The sequence below is a fragment of the Sinocyclocheilus rhinocerous genome, unplaced genomic scaffold, assembly GCF_001515625.1.
Source record: "Sinocyclocheilus rhinocerous isolate Xijiao unplaced genomic scaffold, SAMN03320098_v1.1 scaffold1548, whole genome shotgun sequence".
Classification (NCBI taxonomy): Eukaryota; Metazoa; Chordata; class Actinopteri; order Cypriniformes; family Cyprinidae; genus Sinocyclocheilus; species Sinocyclocheilus rhinocerous.
Genome location: NW_015630996.1, coordinates 502,513 through 511,206, shown reverse-complemented (window position 1 = coordinate 511,206; position 8,694 = coordinate 502,513). Strand labels below are relative to the sequence as shown.

The window sequence follows — 8,694 nt, the reverse complement described above, 5'->3', positions numbered from 1 at the left end:
AACATTTCTCTGAAAAAATCTGACTCATTCTTGAATCACACATCACCACTTCAAGGAAAACAGGCGGATGTGAAGACTTTTTCTTATTGCAGCCTTAGACAGTAATTTGAAATGTGCTTAGGTTGATGTCGAGTGCCTCATTTTAGCCGGTCAGCCCAGCAGTTTAAGTATCCTCTAATTTAATGGACATCAGCGGCCTCTAAACATCATTGCCTGAGGAAATAGCATGTTGTGTGGCTGAACATATAGTGATGTTATTTGATTGACATCTCATGCTCCAGCAGAGGGCACATCTCCAATTCACCTTTTTGTTACTGATAGTAGACTGAAGGAAGCCCTGAGGTTGCGATCCTGTTCGCTTGTATGCCAAGTAAAGCAGGCATGAAGTATGTCAGAGAGACATAAAGAGAGTATCTATCCTCCAATGGACAATGAACTGATGTATTTGCAGATCAAACAGGCCGTCTGTGTGTGTGGGAAGGGAAATGCACTCATTTGTTCTTTCGATTTGAACACACAAGTGGGTTTCTCCTCAGCCTGCATGGGACTGTCTATTATTTCCAGCTGTGCATGTGTGTGTGTGTGTGAGTATGGGATGGAAACTATTACAGAGCTTTGGACTCGTTAGGCACAGAGAGTTTCATGTATGATCCTGGCTTGCCCAGAATGGTGTATCACACACACACACGGACAAAGGCTGAGTCACAGAATCACAGTAAATTGCAAACGCCCTCCCAGCAGAAACAGAACGGGCTGTAATCCGTTCCCTCTCTCTGCTGCTTTCTGTGCTGCTCATTCCAGGGAACGTCTCCTCACGGTAAATACCCGTCTCGCAGTTCTCCTCGAACTTCATGACTCTCTTTTACTCAACTGTATGCTTCTGTTCTTCACTGCTGGTCTGTTTCATGCTGGTTTTTAAACATGAAACATCAGCTTTTCTATCTTGCTGTAACATTTGTGGAGATGCATGCTGGGGCTCAGACAGTGAGGATTTACTTGTTTGTCAGGGTGTGAAATGTCAAATGCAGGTACTTTGTGTGCAGTGGCTTATTAATGTATAAAACATCTTAGATTAATGCTAAAGTGGACTAAAAACAGATCCAAGTCCACTTTTAGTGACAATGTGAATGCAAGGAGAACATCCAGTGCTCTTACAGCTGTCATGTTGTCATTTGCTGTTGAAGGTAGGGTATGTTGTGAAACGTTGCACCGGTAGTAGCTGTTGAGCGTGATCTGCTAGATTCTTGTCAAACAGTGTTTCCCATGTGGCTGGTTGACAACAGTCATTTATTCATAAAGTAGATGCAGTCAGCCAGTAGTAGGGGAAACAAATGTATCAGTTTATTTGAGTTAAAATGACAAAAAAAAAAAAGACAAAAAGAAACTTTTTTTTTGTATTTCGAAGTTAAGAACTGATTTTGCCACAAAATTAGAAGCTAAAAAACCACTATCAATTCAAGAAAGTCAGTTACAGGACGATGATAGATGCAGGTAGAATCACACATCTTTGCATGTGCATGTCAGCAGTTGAGTTGACTTTTTAAATTTAAAAGATAAAATTCAAATACAGTAAATAGATAAATATGTGCCAGAAAACCACAGTGGAACCAGTGTTAGAAGCTAAAACTATTAAACATCATATTCATAAATTGAAATAAATCTGAAATAAAATAAAAAATATATATATTAGATGAAAAAACTGAAATAAAGTAAGTTACTAAAATAAAAAAAATAAAAAAACGAAATCAAAGCTGCACTGGAAAATGTACTAGTAATTTTCTGCCAGGACGTTATCCATTAATTTTATAGACATTTCCATTAACTCTCCAAAAACACAATGCAGTGCAAAATACTGGTGAAGCATATGTTAAAAATTCTTCATATTTATACGGTACACTGTGCCCTATTTTTATGGAATTTTTAGAGTGTAAATAGATTTACAAAAATAAAAACCATATAACAATATTTAATAAATGAAAACTAAAAACATAAAAACATAGGCGCAAAATGAAAATATTAATTAATACCATAATAGCACATAAATAATACCAAATAACTTGTGTTTTGTATCTTGCACATTTTATCCACAGTAGCTCATCTGTGTTCCAGAACATACAAATGTTGAGGTCGCAAACTCTGCATCCCTATAAAATCGATTTTTGAGTGTTATTTATCAGATATATATAGCAGCGTGGTCTGGGTCTTGTCAAGAGTAAATATTTACCATTGTGGTGCTTCCTCTTACGCAACACTGAGTCATGCCAGCCATGCTGTTATTCAGCAGTGGTTAGCTGTCATTCACAGTATCCCTTGAGCCACTGGTTACATTTTGTCAGGATTGAAGCAACATGCTTACGCTATAATTTACTGTATAATTACTTTGACAAATCATAGCTATTTAAAGGCAGGGTATGTGATTTTTCAAAAACACTTTAGAAAACTGATTCGGGCCGAATCGCAAAACAAACTTGTAGCCAATCAGCAATAAGGGGCGTGTCTACTCGTCTCGTGATGTGGAGGAGAGAGCTTTCAGTGCATGGGACGGACATTAGCGGAGCCGAGCGACAGAAAGATAGAGATGGCGGATAAAAAACAAAAGAGGAAAACGTCTGCGGAACGATAAGGCAAGAAGTAGGACCCGTGTAAATATCGGATCAGCTTTCCAGCGCTGGAGAGAACTCAAGGAGCGGAGGCCTGCGATCGGACGCCGAGGTTGCTTTGTTTCTTCTCAATAGGTGAGTAACACCTTGTCTACAACAGCTAAAGTCTGCCTACACTGGACGCGATCAAATGACCGTTGAAAACCATTTGAAATGTGTCAGCACGTCATAAATAGAACCCGGCAGCACTTTTCTGTCGGGGATTTGTTGTGCCGCGCCGCTCGCGTCCGGTGTAGACACGGTGTAACATTGGTTTTGCTTTGTTTCACAGAACTAATCGTTGCCTGGGTTGCGTACGTATATGTGGGGCGGAGCTATCAGAATAGGGGCAAGACCCTTTTGGGGTAGGGGCGTGTTTGTTTTGGTGATTTCAAATATCAACATTGGCTACCAGAAATCCCTTACTCTGCCTTTAAGACTATTTATTTGTTTTCATTAGAGCGATGGATTTCCGCTTGGTTTAAAGCCGGGTTTTACAACCTTTTTTAGGCCAAGTACTCAATTTAGTTGCTCAGAAATGCAGTAATAACAGTAATATTGCGAAATATTTCTACAATTTAAAATCTATTTTAATATATTTTAAAATGTAATTTATTCCTGTGATGCAAAGCTGTATTTTCAGCATCATTACTCCAGCCTTCAGTGTCACATGATCCTTAGAAATCATCCTAATATGCTTATTAGCTGATCAAGAAACATTTCTTATTATTATCAGTGTTGAAAACAGTTGTGCTGCTTCATATTTTTTGTGGAAACAGTGATGAACAACATTTATTTGAAATATAAATGTTTTGTAAGATTCTAAATGTCTTTGCTGTCACTTTTGACCAATTTATTGGACCCTTTTTTTTTAATATATCTGCAAAAATGTCAACAATTCTGTGTTTTTCTGTCAATATGGGGTGCTGTGTGTACATTAATGAGGAAAAAAAATTAACTTAAATGATTTTAGCAAATGGCTGCAATATAACAAAGAGTGAAAAATTTAAGGGGGTCTGAATACTTTCCGTACCCACTGTATATATATATATATAAACGTTTGAATGGTAATGTATATGATATTTAACATTGCTAAGCTATTCATATAATCATTATTGATGTACAAAGACATGACCAGCCAGCGACTGTGGAACATTTAGCTAAAACGTAAGTTGAAGTTAATGCATGTATTTTATGCAATATTGAAAATCTTTCACAAAAATGTGTTAAAGATCAAAGACTGGCAACCCTCCTGCAGCAAAGACCCCTGGTTTAACGAAACCTGTACATTTTATATGCTTTCTCACTCTATATTTGGTTTATCTGTATCTTTAGAACAGAACTGAACCTTGTCCTAACAGAATAAAAAGAGAAAGGCAGAAATAATAAAGAGAATGGCATTATGTTTGATGATGTTTCTTTCAGTCCACTAATCATCTTACTGACAGACACAAATATCAGCTCGCTGCAGGAGACCGACCATTAATAACAGAAGCGTACATGCCTCCTCTCCTAGTTCATCACTCACTCTCGATGATTTATTTCTCTTTTCTCAGTCTCACATGCTCAGCTTTCATAGCAGCGTAAGACCTCTGTGTTCTGCTCTCCTCTCGTCTGGTCTCACCTCACGCTTTCTCCTGTTTAAACTGTCAGCTATGAATGTATTTTCTTCTCTCCTCCTCTGTTTTGCAATAGTCTGGTTGCTGTTTGGCAAAAATGCCTCACTGCACACACGCACGCACACTCACACACACACGCACACACACACACACACACACACACACACACACTGTAAGACTATACCATTTAAGACTGGTTTGCCCTACAGAGCCAAACCACTGAATTATTAAGAACGAACTGGCTCCCCAAGATCCAGTGGAAAATAGACCCTTCTGGAAAACAGCACACATGCATAAAAGAGTTCAGGTAATCTAGAATTCATTCTTTAAAATTCATACACACTGAGGTAGTTGAACCCGATAAAGCTTTATTATGATTGTGTTGGCCTGGCCATTGTGTGGCCTGGTGCTTAAAGATCTGGATGTAAGTTCGAACCCCACAAGAGGGATTGAAGAATAATGACTATTGTGCTCTTGAAACTTCAAGTTGCTCCAATAAGAGTATAGATCAAAGCATGAGATGTACTACTATTATGAATGGATAAAATTTCTGAATATGATTTAAAATACATATCATAATTTAAAAAGAAAAGAAAAAATATAAATAATCCTGATTGTGACAAAAAAGGATTCATAAATCATATGTACTGTATATGTCAGCTAAAAAAACGTATTATTATTTATTACTTATTATTTTTGGTTGATCATGCCACATTCTAGCTTGCATAAAACTCAAGTCTTGTAAATCAGATCATCAGTACTTTGTACTGTACAGTGATAATCCACAATCACCGTCAGCACAGTTCCTGAGAAAACAGCAGGATATAACATGTCTGAGTAGTCAATGATAAATCGATAAGATTAACAGCTGTAAAATATTGGTCATGATCAACAATGTGATTTTATCTGTTTTTATATGATTATATTGCTATGTTTATGTTCAACTTATTTGTATTCTAAAATGTTGTATGGTTGATCACAGCTCGTATATTCATGTATAATACAAAATAATCATAAAATACATTTTTAATAATTGCATTTTTATTATTTTTAAGAATTATTTTTATTTGTACTCTAATTCAGCAAGGATTAAATTGTTTTAAAAAGTCACAGTAAAGACGTAAAAATGTATCACAAAAAATTATGGTTTTCACAAAAATATTAAGCAGCACAATTGTTTTCAACATTGATAATAATAATAAGAAATGTTTCTTGAGCAGCAAAAAGCATATTAGAATAATTTCTGAAGGTGACACTGAAGACTGGAGTAATTTACAGCTTTGCATCAAAGAAATAAATTACATTTTAATATATATTCAAATAAAAAACAGTAATTTTAAATTGTAATATTATTTCACATTATTACTGTTTTTACTGTATTTTTGATCAAATAAATGCAACCTTGGTAAGCATAAGAGACTTCTTTCAAAAACATTTAAAAAAATCATACAGACCCCAAACTTTTGAACTGTAGGGAATATTATATATGAAAATACCTTAAATCACAGATTTGAAACTTTATGGTAATTGTATTTTATTTTATTTTTTCACTTACCCTAGTTTTATCGTATGTGAAAGAGTAGTTTTCAAAATTCACCTGTTGTGGTCCATAGAAGAAAGAAAGTTTGGGTTTGGATCATATGTGAGTAAATGATGGCAGAATTGTAATTTTTGGGTGAACTCTCCCTTTAAGGATAAACACATTAGAGGCTTTATAAAATCTCAAGGGCCAGTGGTTTGAGACCCCTGCTCTAAATCTTACACTTTCTTGACAGATCTCAGAATAGGGCATGTTTCTCAATTCAAGACCTCCGCCTCAGTTTATTTGTCATTGATTTGTTGTTAAAGAATTTCTCAAGCCTGAAGTCACGTTGACTGAGTCACTGCTGTCCTCCTCTGGTTGGCCATGTATGGCCAGACACGCATATGCAGTGGCTCATAGAAAAACAGCGGGGCGGGAGCGCAGGGAGAACAGTGAAATGAGAAGAGAAATGTCAGGAGGTGGATGTGCTTTAGTCTTTGAATTCACCAGTCTTTAACACCGTGCTGTGAAATATCACCTTATGGCCACAAAAGGCTGACTGCCTATTCAAACGCTCTTTAGCAAAGGCAGCCAAAAGTGAGCCGGGCCTCTGCACACAGTCTGTACTTCACCATAGAAACCCTTGTCAACCAGGAAGTCCTGTAGTGGTAGAGCGAGAGAGAGAGAGTGAGAGTGAGAGTGCATGTGTGTCAGTATGTGAGAGGGACTTAACAGAGGTGAAGCAGACAGGAGCATAAAACAGTGAGAAAGAGAAAGAACTGACCGATTAAGCTGACAGAGAGGGAAGAAAATACAAAAAGAGCAGGTTGAACCTGAAAGGTTATTTTATACAAAGCAGACCAAGCAGCACTTTGGGAATTGTGTGTTGTCCTGGGAAATCTGTGCGTGGCTGCACTGTCACACACTTACACACTCACACACACCGGTGAGTTGATTTTTCTTCCATCTGACAGCCTGTTTTTGTGAGTTTAACTGTAAAACAGTCAAATGATCAAGTACAGCGACTCATTTATTCATGCAGTTATTCTGTTTGGCAGGGCTGTGTTAAAGCAGTAGCCCGCAATACGTCTGAAGTTGATTCTTAACTCTCTTTGAAGGATTAAGGGTCTTTGGTGGGATTTGGGAAGTTTTCAAAGCAGCGGGAAAGAGCATAAATGATGCAGAAATGCCCAAATCTGGAGTCACATATGGTGTTCTGCTTTCATATTTCTATGTGTGTTTAAAACACTTTGGTTTTGAGTGGCTGGATTTCATTGAGACAGTTAGTTGTTGTTTTGTCTGTACTGAATTTGCCTGTTTAGAGTGGTGTGATTTGTTTGACGTTTGATTATTATAGTCTGACCTCAAATTCATTTGGTTCATGTACAGAGGGTGTTACTTTATGATTTAAGATCCACAGGACAAAAACAAATATTTTAACTGATGATTTAATGTTTTAATTGTACTTATTAGATGTACAAAATAAAAAAGTGGTTTATGTAATTTAAATTATGATTTAAACAAGTCGTCATTCATTTTTGAGGCATTTTAAGTGATGTCGACTAGGGATGCATCAATAAGACTGGCTGAAAGAGCTAAAGGATGTGCTTATAAATGATATACCATACTATTTTGTTTAAATTAATGAAAAATAAAGTTTAAAATGAATCAAGGCATCACATTCTTATAATGTACAGTTTAAAAACTGGATTGCCATTCTGACATCTGCTCAAAATTAAATTTCTGTGATGAGAGTTTAGCACAGGGGTGTCCAAACAACGGCCCGTGGATGAATTTTAAGCGGCCCGCAGCTGTCTTAATAGTCTATGTTATATATGGCCCGCCAAGCATAATTTACAAAATAGGCCTATGCAGTTTCAAAATGTCAACACAAGATGGCAGCACTACATTTTAGACCAGATGTAGCAGTAAAACGCGAGTGATATCAATTTGATAACTCATATGCGCTCTCATTTCTTTAGCGCACGCGAATTCCTAAACGCGTCAAAAGCGGAAGAGCGCGACTCGTTTGAACCGCGCTGCACGCACCCTTTTTAGCTCTGCCTAAAGACAGCGTAGCGCGAGCTCAGAACAAATGCGTTTACGCGCTGACTGATCTCGATCACGAGACCACTAAACAGCGCTGTGAGAAGCGTTTGAGTTTGGAGCAGAGGTTTCCATACAAACCACATATGTCAAAGGCAGATGAAACAGCGCTGACATTCTCAACAACACTAACGCGGAAAATAGGAAAAACATTGTGCGACAACAATGCAGTAAGAATACTTTTCAATCCACAAATCACCAACATTTTGATTTACTGTAGTAACCGTAACTGTGGTATTGTGGCAGAAATGTTGCATATTTATACAGAATCTTCTTATATAATTAATGTAGACATATAGGCCAATTTAATGTAACGTAAGGGCGTTATGAAATACAGGCCAAATTACAGACATTTTTGATGCAGTTTGTGCTTTCATGTGTTAATAGATTAAATACCATAAAGCCATTCTATGTTATAATTATTAAAGCTTTAAAAACAAGATATTTGCAGATTTTTGTCCTCAACAAAACACAAGCTACTGTCAACTCAACATCACACATACATACACAATATATATATATATATATATATATATATATAGGTAGAAGCATCCGGCCCCCCAGTGTTTCCACATCGTCGAATCCGGCCCTCTTTAGGAAAAGTTTGGACACCCCTGCACTAACACAAACTAGTCAAACAAACAAACAATCACTCATACATGGGAAAGGGCAAATGAGACTTGATGGATGAAACCATCAGGAAAACCAGAGAATGAAGCTATGAAAAGAGTCAGTTAACTGCCTGAGAAAAACCATCAGCGCCGTTTTATAACGGGGTCTACAGCTTATACTAAACCTCTGTTTCGTT

General features: G+C 37.1%; 1 long non-coding RNA gene across 1 annotated transcript in view; it reads left to right on the top strand.

The window, feature by feature from the left end:
- The first annotated feature begins 744 nt into the window (after positions 1–744).
- LOC107740983 (uncharacterized) overlaps positions 745–8,694 on the top strand; it is a 53,011-nt gene continuing 45,061 nt past the window's right edge. The window contains exon 1 of the long non-coding RNA XR_001640143.1: positions 745–817. This is a non-coding gene — a long non-coding RNA (uncharacterized LOC107740983). The remainder of the gene's footprint in view (positions 818–8,694) is intronic.